Raw genomic sequence first — 13,175 nt, 5'->3', positions numbered from 1 at the left:
TCAATATTTGCATCACATATTAATTTTATTTTTTGCCTTTTCCCGGATCTCATCATCATTCAAGTCACGAAATAACCACATGAAACTGAATGCATTATTTATTTATTTTACTGCATTAAATTTAGTTGGCAAATTACTAATAATACAATCTATAAAAACATTAAATTTATATAATTCTTTGTTATGTCTTGGCTTCTTCCTTTTTCGTCGATCTGAAAATTCAGATCAAATACCTGAATTTACTGTTGCTCATTTACATTTGTTGGATATTTCCTCCCAACTAAGTGTAATATTTTATAATATTCATAAAGCAATAAAATCAATAATAATTTGCAAAAAACATTTAACACAAACGGAGCCGTATCAAAAAAATACACTCTGTTCCTTTGATTATTAATGCTTATTGTGAAAGTACTATCTAGAAAGTTAGTGCTTTTGAAGGCAATGTTCCATTCCTTTTGTGTTTTTTAGTATATAAAACTGAAATACAACTGCATTACAAGTAGTGATAAATTATTGGCTGTTGGCTAAGGATACAAACAAAATCATTGGAGCAGTTTTCTTGGATTTCAAGAGAGCCTTCGAAACAATAGACAGAAAAATAATGTTGAAGAAATTGGAGAGTATAGGTATAAGTGATATAGTTTTAAGATGGTTTAATAATTACTTATATAAAAAAAAAAAAAAAAAGTTAAAATAAATAATGTATATTCTGAAGAAAAATTAGTGTCTTATGGAGTACCACAAGGGTCTAAATTGGGACCATTGTTATTTGTTTTGTATATTAATGATATAGTTAATAACGTGAAAAAATGTAAAATTCATCTATTTGCGGATGACACATTAATGTATTGCATAGGTGATAACATTAAAGAAATTGTAAATAATTTAAATAATGAATTAAGTATATTAGAAATATGGTTAAAGAATAATGTACTTAAATTAAATGAGAATAAAACTAAATGTATGTTTATTAATTATAAAAATGTGTTAGATAATAGTACCAAAATAGTAATAAATAACTCTAGTATAGAAATAGTGGATAATATAAAATATTTAGGAGTAATTGTTGATACAAAATTAAATTTTAAAGATCATTGTAATTACATATTAAAAAAAAATAGTAGAAAAATAGGTTTATTATCTAGATTAAGAAATATATTAAGTATAAATACAAAAAAAATAATTTACAATAGTATAATATTGCCCCATTTTAATTATTGTGCAACACTGTTAAATATGTTAAATAAATTAGATAAACAAATGTTGCAAAAATTACAAAATAAGGCAATGAGAGTAATCTTAAATAAAAATAGATTAACTAATTGTAAAAGTATAACTGATAGATTAGAATGGTTGAATGTTCAAGAAATATTGAGTATGAATGTTTTAGTATTTATATATAAGTTAGAAAATAATATGTTACCAGAATATTTTAATAAGTATTTAATAAGAAATAAAGATGTACATAAATATAATACTAGAAATAGAGAAAATTTAAAGATAATTAAGAATGAGAAAACGAGTACGGCTAGGGGAATTATGTACGGAGGTTTTGATTTATATAATAGTCTTCCAAGAGAAATCCGAAACAGCAAAAATATAACGGGTTTCATAAATGGAATAAAAAAACACCTTCATACATATAGAAATAAATTATAATATTAAGACTTAATTATTGTATATTTTTATTTTTTATTTCTGTTGTGTATTTTTATATATTTTTATATGTGTTTACTAAATTTGTTAGATGTAAAGATTAGCTATTAAGCTAAATAAATTAATAAAATAAATAAATAATAAATAAAAAAGACAACGGAATCTTATACCTTAAATACATACATCGCAAACAACTAGCTTAGGTCGGATTTGTTATTTGATGTCAGTTTTTAGTTTTTTTTATAAATATATTCTTGATATGATTTTTTCTCCTTCAAGGAGAACAGGCCCCAGAAATTTGTCCCGTCTCCCCCCCCCCCTTCTCGGCAGGTCTGCAGACAGCCGTATTATTTTATATAATTTTACCGAATCTTCTGTTATCACTTTTCCAACGAATACAATATACACGTATGTGATATATAAAAAAAAATATTGATATACAATATTTTTATGTATATCGTGTATATTTATTTCCATGCGAATTTTTTACACTTTTGCCCATTTTCAGTCACGCAACGTACACTTCAATGGAAAACTAACTAGTGCTAATAGAATTTATTGCACTTGTTTAAATTGTCTTATTCAAGTGCACGGCCAGCGTTGATTTACCGAACTAACGAGTAACATGAAGTGCAATGAAAGCTCTCCTAGCGATCGGCGATCAGCAACCTTTTCATGCGCGTAATTAAATTTAATGATCGAACACTCTGTTCGTAGGCGTGCAAACTAAATAAAATAAAAAACAACATATAAACATACATGCAGACCACGTTCACAAGTGCTGTTTTTGCGGTGAGTCTTTCACGCCATGTAAAGTTGGTTTTAAAAGTTGGTGGAATGAAAAGGAATTAATTTAGGTACGATTGTTTTATACGAGGTAAAAAAAACAACATATTTTATTTATTTTCCAACATATATCTCAATACATTTGTTGAGTCTGTGAATACATTTCTTTATTGTAACGTAACTGGCTCTTTTAGACACACGTTTTTCAAGCACTGAATTATATTTCTAAAAGTGTTTTGAGAATTTTTGGTTTAGGGTGAAGGGAATTGTATTAAGTTAAGCTTCGATGGGTGTGGGAAATGATTCAAAACACATTAAAGCTTTGCACAGTCAAACATCAAATAGTTTCATTCCGCGCTTATCCCAAATCTGTCCGCAAAAAAGATAGGATACTTTATTATTATCATCACGAATGAACATGTTTCCTTTCTGCATCCAGCGATTTAACTGTGGATATTTCACGGAAAGCTTTCGTCCTTATACAATGAAATAATGACAGCATTAAGCAGGGCTTCTCCTCTGACCCATGGAGTATTGTTTAAGTCGTTTTGTTTGACTTCTCCAGCGGCGCTTAACGCCTTTTGATCGCCCATCCCTATCCGCCCTTCGACGCATTATTGGCAACGTTAAGAAAAGCCGCGGTCGATTTGCCAATTCTTTTTCTTCCTTCTCCCTCATCCTACTTCTCTCTGGCGTTCCTTAGCATAAAAAAAGAACGGCGCCTAAATGGGATCGTAGCCGAGCGTTACTAGGTTCAATAAAAATTCAATGCTCCCTCACGCCGTGTCGTTATAATTGACACGATCTTTGCGAAAATTGGATTTGACCGCTTCCGACCTCTTTTTCGATACTTATGGCCTCAATAAAAGACATCTTATATATCGTGGCTCCTTATTTCAAATGTACATTTTGGCGGCGTGGAGTGCTTCTGTTAGTATCGATTTCGTCCGGGGAGAGTTCTTATTTTTTTTTATAAAATCGATTGCCTGAAAAAGTGTATAACATAATCGAATTTCATCACCTTCATAATAAAAACATCTTTAATACTAAATTTATACGATAAATGAAAATCGTAAGATATTTGCGAATGGATATTATGTTAAGCATATCTAAGATAAGGCTTTCAAAGTGATATTTTTAATGTTATTTCTTTTTACTATTATCCCAATATACTAACACTTTTCTATGTAAACTTCAATATGTACATATGATTTTAAATATAAACATAAATATGTATACAAAACAATATTAAATATTTAGAGAGTTTTCTCGGGTATTCGTATAAAATGCATTTTGCATATTCTTATGAAGTTCACTGTGGATTTATACGACTAGTTTTGAATAGTTGAGCAGCTTTGAAGTGGTTTTAATCCATTAAATTCACAATGCATACAGATCAGATAGATAAAAACAGATTTCCGATTAACACTTCGAAATCATTGTTTGACAATATAAGTTTTATGACCGACTAGATGAATAACGATTAGCAAATATTTATTTTCGACTTCCTCGAACATTTGGCAGTCAACTAAAAAATAATAATGCAAGTATTAATACGTTAAAATATATACTTTCTAGCATTATAATACTTTATGATAAGATTCGCATTTTTGAATAAGAAAAGTGTAAATAATTTATTATATAATATTATTTACCTATGTTACGATAATTTAGCTATTTAACTACGTTTATAAAAATATGATTATAAAGTTAAAATATTAAGCCATAATTGTATTTGTATATAACTTGAATTATGCCTATAACTTTCGAAAGGCACATTTATATTCTAAAAAATGTTATTCCCATTTATTCTACGCTTTAATAACTTCTTACATAATGTTAAACAATTTTACAATTAAAAATAGAAATAAAATAAACAATACTACACGTTATATTTCGAGAATAGTGATAAAAAAAACACTTCAGTATCTAAAGAATTATCCAAATTTTTTTTTAAAAAAAATATTATTTTCTAATATTTATCAAATGATTTCCTCTGATTTTTTACAAATCGAATATTTGATGTATTTCAATAATTATGAAAAATTATATCAATTAAATGGCCGCCTCTTGATCTTATGTAGCAACCGATCCTTTCGATGTAATTTTCGATGACTTTTTCTTGCTTTTCAAGTGGATGTTGGTTTTTAGGTGTTCAAGCTATTTGAAATTATCGGCGTATACACGACTTTTAGCGTAAAAACCCCACAAAAAATCCAACGCCATTAAATCGCATGATCTTGGCTGCCAGTTGACGTCACCAAAACGTGAAATAATGCGACTTGGAAACATGTCTTCCACATCAATATTTTCGATTTCATGCCAAAAATTATTAGTCTTCATGCGTCTATAACGCTCACCGTTGACTGCTACAGTCTGACCTTCGTCGTTTTCAAAAAAAAAAGGCTCAATGAAGCTGTCTGACCACAATGTGCACCAAAGAGTCACTTTATGGGCATATAATGTGTAATATTCTCGTGAATCACATGAAATTTTTTCGGCCCATGTAGCAATTTTGCTTATTAACATACTCAAAGAAGTGAAAATGTGCTTCTTCTTACTGCTCTAACAGACAATATTCTTAAATTCTTCGCTGTCCATGATCTCTGAACATCAGTTATTGTGTTATCTGAATTTTATACGGGTGTAGTTGCAAATCCAGATAAAAATACGCTGAAGGAAGCCATTAGAAAAGCCCAAAAGATGCGAACGCCGACGAATCGACAATTCTGGGTCTTCCGCCACACTTTCTCTCACGGCAGCAATATTCTTGGCTAAACGGACGCCATAATGATGCACAGGTCTTACTCTACCTTCAACAATTCCAGTCTCCTCAAATTTTTTCACTACGCTGCGAATTGTTTGGTCAATAGGACGATGAAATTGACCATAATCTTCTCTTAAATTTCAATACACTTAAGTGATTCATTTCATAAGTATGTTGTTGCAAACTAACATTTGACACTTTAAGCACGCGTGATTATTGACAGCTGTCTGATTTACAGTTCTGTCAACATAGGAAACCTGTAATTTTAAAAGTAGCTTGTTTATATACAAAGTACTTGTATACTTTTGTATATATGTACGGTCTTATTTTAATATCTGTAAGGCATTTTTAAATACAAATACAATTTCACAATTCTATATTTTGTTGTTTTTATTTTTAAATTTACAAAGATCATACTGAAAAGCCAAAAAGTCACGCGAACATTTAAGACTAAATGACCTGTTTTCAACTCACATTTTTACTAAAAATAATACTCGAATTAAACATATTATACATCTGCTAACCATTGTAATAATTTTTAATTTAGAGTTATATTTACAAATGATTACTTGTACTACTACCCTTGATATTTGTCCCTAATGATATTTACGCCTTTATTCTTGAAATATATATATCTTTGAAGCAATATATTCTAAAAGTAAACATTCTCATAATGTTAAATATATAAACAGCACAAGCGTACAGCAGTTAAAATTGAAAACACGACAAGACCCCGCGTTTGTATTCTTATTATACATTTTTTTACGCGGCATCAACGAAACTTGTACCAATCCAAGATTGCTTTTGAATTTATTTTACGTATTCCACGTCCGACCGCCGTAATACGCATTGTGAGCGTTCGTAATACGGAACAGATCCGCATTCATTCTGATGGAGGCGGTTTCGCTTTCTGCCACCCCCTGGGCAAAATCTTTCTGAGGGCGGACCCCTTACTCGCGCCGGGGCGGTGCAAGTCGCGTTCCGGATACGGTGCCTTGTTTTTCCGTTACATATTTTACCGGAATCGTCTTCGCCGTCCAGCGAGCACATTTGCGCCTGCATCCGCATCTCGAACCACCCTCTGACCACCCAACTGACTACCCCTTAACGTATATAAATCACGGCTATCAGAATATTGATCCTAATAGCGCGCGCGTTTAGACTTCTATGGCGCATTAAATCCGCTGAAGCTCTATATTTTTATATGTTAATTATATATTCTATCTATTATATATGTCCATAAATAATTAAAAAACAGATCTTCGGATTTTATACGATGTTTTATTGCATTAAAAAATTTCCCCTGGAATTTTAGAAATAAGACATCCAAAAGTTACAGATTTTGTAAAGATAAGGATCGCCCCGGGTGGCACAGACCCTAGCTACGCTCTTGAGGAGAATATATTGCAATTTAGTTAAATCCAGAGAAAAGTTACACTATACACAAAAGCAAAATTACAGCAATTAACTCTTTTATATTGATTTCTAAACAAAATATTACGTTAAGTATAACGTTATAGCTTTGATTTCAATTTACATAAAATCGAATTATTTAATTTCTGTGGCTTAACTTTTCGACCATCATTGGGGTAACCTGTTAGGTCACGATGGTCTTAATTTAATCGAAAAAATAAAAAATAAATGTCAAATTATTATTATCTCGTTTCAGTGATTTCAAAAATTAAAAGTACATGTGGTACTTTATTTCACAATACTTTTCGTAATTTTTTACATCCTCGCTCTCTCTTGACTATACATAAATCTGCATTAGCGTCTGATCCGACGAAAATGTAATTAATTTCGTACCCAGTCGATAATCCGCTCTGTGATGAATTAATTTTTAATCTCGTTCGCCTCTTGTTCTGTGTATATTTAATTTTTGCGTGCCTTTTCCTGTGCGTGACGCACGAAATGTTTGATTTTTTTTATCGTGAAAAATTTATCAATTGTAATTGCTTTTGCATTTGAGTATTGTTTAGAGAACAAAGCGATGCTTCAAAATAATAATAATAAATAAAATAGCAGGAGAGAAGTTTAAACGACAGGTCTTTGTTACATTTTAATTTGACACTATTATTGGATTTATTTATAGTAATATTTTAGCCCACAAAAAATCAGAAATAAAACAAAATTAAATTTACTCGTATATTGTTGTACTCTGATTCGCCTTCGTTCATGCGTTAACCCCGACACTCTCTAAAGGACTTCGCTTCGTTTCCTTAAACATCCCTTTTCAAGACTCTTAACGGCTTTCTTCCGCAATTTATTATTTCCTTCAACATTTTTGTTATGTATACTCTGAAAAGCAACGTCTAGTAAGAAAATGCTAATTTCCACACTGTATTTGTCTGTTCCTTTGCATCCTTTCTGCGGCTGATATTTTCAATTAAGCAATCTAGAAATAATTCATTCGTTAGGAATTATTTTCTAGCAGTGGAGACGACATTGCATTGCATCAGCTGCTTTTGACATCACATCAACGACCCACAATGGCGTCACTCCGACCCTTTTCTCGCATTGTTTATTTCATTTGCACTTACACACGCCGAAAGGGATCGTTCTAATACGAAAATATTCGTTCTAATTAAAACGGTGTCCGAGACGAAAACCCTTTAGTGCGAAAACGCTAAGCTGGCGCGAAAATATTAAAGGATCAGTTACGCGTTCGGATGACAGCACAATAATGTATATTTTAATTCAACAAATATATATGTGAATATTACTTTCAATAAACCTTAGTTTCAGTATATGCCTCAATGTATAGCATTCAAAAACAACTGTCTATTATATAAATATATTTTTAATTTATTAATTTAACTTTTACAGTTATTTCAGTATTGAATAATAAGCTTGAATACTTAGATACTGGTAATGAAAGCTCGCATTTTAAACGCTTAGCTTAAAACCAAGAATATTTAATACTAATTACTATATAATTAATCTTTAAGTGTATTTATATTTAAAAGTTTATATTATAAATTGTTTTACAGTATACGATCCTGTTTTTATAAGTACTCTACAAACTTTTCAGAGCGACAGAGCGCTGCATTAGAGCTTTCTTTATTTTTCATCAGTCTCTCTCGCTCTTTCAGCGTACGGCGAACAAACTGAATTTACTTCCTACTAATCCGGATTAGTGTGAATTTCGATTCGCATTTGTCGTCCCGTTACGTTCGGACATTCGGTCGAAAAGTTTCGCAACGGGCAAAGTTTGCGCATACGTAATGGACATTTGATATAAATTAAACATGTGTGGGCGGTGTGAATGTGTAAACAATAAGGTTTGCATGTGGGTTTCGCCATTGTAAGGGTCCCGAAATATTGCTGAAGTCGACGAAACCCCCGTTATTAATTTGCCAAGTGAGTGGGAGAGTTTCGCAGGCCCTCGATTATAAAGGTATGAATTAATTTGTGTGCACCCGCATAACACTCGCCCTCTTAAAGAAGCACGCGTCAGGGTTTGTGTGTTTGCATTATGTTGTGCTACATGCTATGTAGGTTGACGACGAGACAATAGTTACAAAGAACACGGGTTGCTCAGACCTGAGTTCCTGTCCCTTTGAATGTGCCAATTATTGCAAGTGTCACACCGGGGAAACGTGTGTATGTTCGGAAACCTTTTGCTAGGGTTAAACACTGCACAACAAAGCGCACCTAATCCTTTTTGGTGTGTTTATTAATTTGAAACACACTCAGAGAATGTGTCTGAAACTAGTTTCACAAACATCACTGGTAGCATAGTAACAGCACGCTACTTACAAAATATTACTTTTTATTTAATAATTAGTATATGTTTGATGAACTTAATGATAAATATTCATACTTCTTTGTAAAATGTGAATATGTTGAAAAATAAATAAAAAAATTTCCCAATCGAGATTTTCAAATCGTTTTAAATTTTCCAATAATCTGATTGTCTCAGTCCCTTCAGAATCAAAATACATATATTTCCACGTTAAAAAGAATCTTTCCCCACGATCGAACAAGTGTAACTGGCCTTACTTTTTACCATAACTGTTCTTTTCCATGTATAGCAGTGAACGTCACATCTTATAATTTTACACAGATACATTCGCGCGTGCTAGAGCCGAGTCACAAGAATATAGTCGTAAAGTCGCATGCACGAAAATACGATTGTGTGTTGTTTTTGTTTTTACCTGCGCTGCAATGACGGTTATTATCGGGAAACTGCAGCTTATCGGCATACTTTTGAGAGTTTAGCAGAGGTCGATAACAATTTTACACGTATGATTTATCATTTAAAAATTGCAATTAAAAACATTTCAAAAATTAATATTTTTTTTTGTTATATTGTGATAGATATTACACATATATAGTAAATATAAATTTATATACATAGAAAATATATGTACATAAAATTTACATATTTTGGGAAAATATGCATAAGTTGGAAGTAAAAATTCTAAATTTTTCAAGTCGTATATTAATGAACATCTACAAAAATATATTAAACAAACAAGTTCTGGTCGTGGGTAGTATAAGTTGTTCTATACGATACTAAAAATTTAATTTTTAATCTTTAAAACCAAGCAGTTAAGAGCGTTAACTCTTCTGAAAGTCTCAAAATGGCTCGAATGGGGGTCCGATCGAACTGATACATCGCTTGTTTTGAAGCAAAAAACTATTTTTTTTATATTTTATTTGGTTGTAGTTTAGGATTCTAAACGTTTCATATATAGCAATCTTTTCGTTAAAATTTAAACCTACTGAGTTACGAGTGCTTAAGTTTTTATACTTGTCGCCATTTTGCAAAAAATTGACACATTGGATTTTGTTGACAAGCATATACAGGGTGCTTAAGAATTCTATACTGTCAATGTAAATAAGCTCACACTGACCTTAACTATATTGCAAGTCTTATGAGCGTATGTATGGTGGGTCGATCGACTCATAACACTAAACGTGCTCGGAAAAAAAAAATTTTAATTTTTAATTTTTTTAAACGGTATCGTGAGTATATTCAAATGCTCTATTTCGAATCAAAAATTCAAGTCTATATCTTTAAAAGGAACCAAATACGAGCGTTAACTATATGCCAAGTCGCATAAAGCTCGTTCGGGGGCCCGGTCAATTTACCGTAAGACTCGTTTTTTATTAAAAAAAAATAATTAAAATTGTTTTTAAATGCAAATTAAGCTTTCAAACACTTTTTGCATACGACATTTTTCAGCAGGATTTCATTTTGCAAAGTTATGACACTTTCAATTTTTACGTTGGCCGCCATTTTGTAAAAAAAAATTATATATTTTTTTCATACAGAACGTATAGGGGGGGCTTGGTTGTTCTATACGATACTTAAAATTTAATTTTTAATCTTTAAAACTAAGCAGTTAAGAACGTTAACTCTTCTGAAAGTTAAAAATGGCTACCTTTGATGTTTTCGATTTCGTTAGTTGATGATTTGTGGAGGAAGTTTGTACAGAGAACTGTACAAACGTCGATAATTCGCACTCGGATAATCAAAATTACACTATATATAGATTTACTAGAGTCTTGATTTTAATTATGAATTTTTAATTAACTTTTTATTTTGTATAAAAATAATTTTTAAAACATACAAACTTTTACTTAATAGTGATTTATTGAGTTATAATGCTTTTATAATTAGTTTTTGCTAGCGTGTATAGTTATCATTTTATATGCACACTTTATAATAAATTACTTACCACAAATACTAAATAATATAATTTATATTTAAATATAAGTCAAAATAAAATCTGTCAAGATAGCAAAAGTTATAAATAATATTGCTTGTGTAACATAACTAGCTTTGTACCATCGTTTTATCGAAATAATTATCAGCAAATGCTCATTAAATTTATATACATATAAAATATCATTAAATAGCCTAAAGTAACTAATTAAGCCGAATTTGACTATTTTATATAATATGTCATTTTATATAACTAGCGTAATATCCATTGAAAAATCAACGGAATAACTTACTTAGCAACACATTATAATTTATGTTCCAAATACCTAATATAATAATATCTAAATTTTAGATATTTAACGCACAATAATAATGCTTATTCTCCTCCATTGCCGCAAATTGTACTCGCCGCGTATAATTGTGGCCAATAACAATTTCGATAATTAATAAGTTTGCTTTGCTCCTCACCGCAAGACACAAATCTCAAACGAACACGAAATGGCTAATAATATATATTTTGAGAAAGTGCTTCGGTTCGCCCAAAATTTTCCGCTGGAGGGAAAACCCCTCCGGAAAAGTGATGATGTAATTGTTGCTCGTGGCGCACGATCCTCAATATGTTACAACAATGCCTCCGAGATTGCCCGAGATATTTGCTTTATCCACATATTTTTGTCAGAATTAATAGACAACATTACCCGGCGCATTGTATTATACGTATGAATTCAACACCCCCATTCGTACACGTTTAACCAAACCCTGTGCACCCCCAAGATAATAAATATATATTTCCACTTGAATAAGAGCTTTGTTTTGCTTTGTGTTAGAATGAAAATATTTTTATCTTATCTTAAACTTATTTGGTCGGGAAAGTTCCATGGAAGGATGCCCATAATGGCAACTTTGAATTATATCTTTAGTGTTTGATTAGGGCCTATGTATTATAGTAACGTTTCAGAAACTACCGATCTAGAATGTGTCTTTTGCACACGTCAGTTTAACTCCGGTAACATCAAAGAGCTAACCTCTTCATAACGCAATCACGGTCATAATCTCTCCTTGTTATCCTATTCGCACCCTTCATTAACTTTGTCTATCCGACCTTTGAACTATCGTCAGAGGTAAATTGCGCACGTGAATATATATTTTAATTGTTTGTATAAATCATTCGGTATGAAGATAATAATATAAAATTTCAAAACGGTTAAAATAAGTTCTTAAAATTGTGTTTTTTTTTAATATAACTAATACTACCACACATACAGTGTAATCAATCAATTAATATTAAATGTTCAATTAAAATATTATATAACAAGTAATTATACGTGCATCAGGCACTTCTATTTTTATAGAACACATATTACGTGAGGTGGAAAATTATTAGCAGCCAGAAAGTGAAATGTATTTATGAAACGTAGACAAACTTTGCAACCGCCTCTTCAAAGTGAATAGGACAGTAATAGTAGAATGGAAATCTAGCGTTAAATACCTGAGCTTACACCTGGACTCAAAGGTTAAATTTAAGTTGAACTTTGCTATAAAGTGTTTGCTGTCAATGAGGCCCTCAGACCGATATTTAATCGAAGATGCGCGATAATCTTATTATACAGACAATATTTTTTTCTAAATTGCAACTCATCCAAAATAAAGCTATAATAATGATCATTATTATTCATGAAACTTGTTCATACAACACTTGTTATACAAACAGCTACTTGTATTGAAATACAAACGGACAAGGTCCGCGAGATAACGTCGAAACATCGTACTCAGCCATCGGGAAACTCGCAGACAGACACACGAAATGACACCTGATTAAATTGAATCCGAGTGCAAGAAACACTATCTGAAGCAGCTACTCTTGAAGCCTGAAAGCATCATCGCAGCCAGAAGAGCAGGGAGACAGAGAAAGAGATAAGCCGGCGACTGTTCGTTGAATAATATAGACGTCGGGGCGCGAATTGCTCCCTGCCACAAAACGGGCACCGACCCCCTTTCGACATACTACAATGCCCTCCTTAAGAGATACTAGCTTTGTTCAATTATTTAACAAATACCCTCGTCGTTTATGCTTCTATCATATACTGTATACACACGCGTTCAAATATCATCATACATAATGCGGCTCTCGGACGCAAAAGCCATTGTTAAACGGGCGGTTAAACTCTGTGGCACGGGTCGCGGTTAAGAGTGATGTTGCGCAATTAATTTATTTTTCATTTGCGTATTCATTTAAATAAATGCTATATATAGCATTGGTCAAATAGTGGAACACCGTAATAAATTTAC

The 13,175-nt window shown here is 31.6% G+C and overlaps 1 protein-coding gene across 5 annotated transcripts in view; it reads left to right on the top strand.

Annotated features, from left to right (window-relative positions):
* The window catches only part of Sema1a (semaphorin 1a), a 525,505-nt gene that overhangs the window by 485,176 nt on the left and 27,154 nt on the right, over window positions 1–13,175 (top strand). The window lies entirely within an intron of this gene.

This window comes from Plectrocnemia conspersa, unplaced genomic scaffold, assembly GCF_051122295.1.
Source record: "Plectrocnemia conspersa isolate PC_06_02 unplaced genomic scaffold, ASM5112229v1 ptg000011l, whole genome shotgun sequence".
Classification (NCBI taxonomy): Eukaryota; Metazoa; Arthropoda; class Insecta; order Trichoptera; family Polycentropodidae; genus Plectrocnemia; species Plectrocnemia conspersa.
Note: the sequence above shows the minus strand (reverse complement) of the source record. Positions and strands in the feature narration are given on the sequence as shown.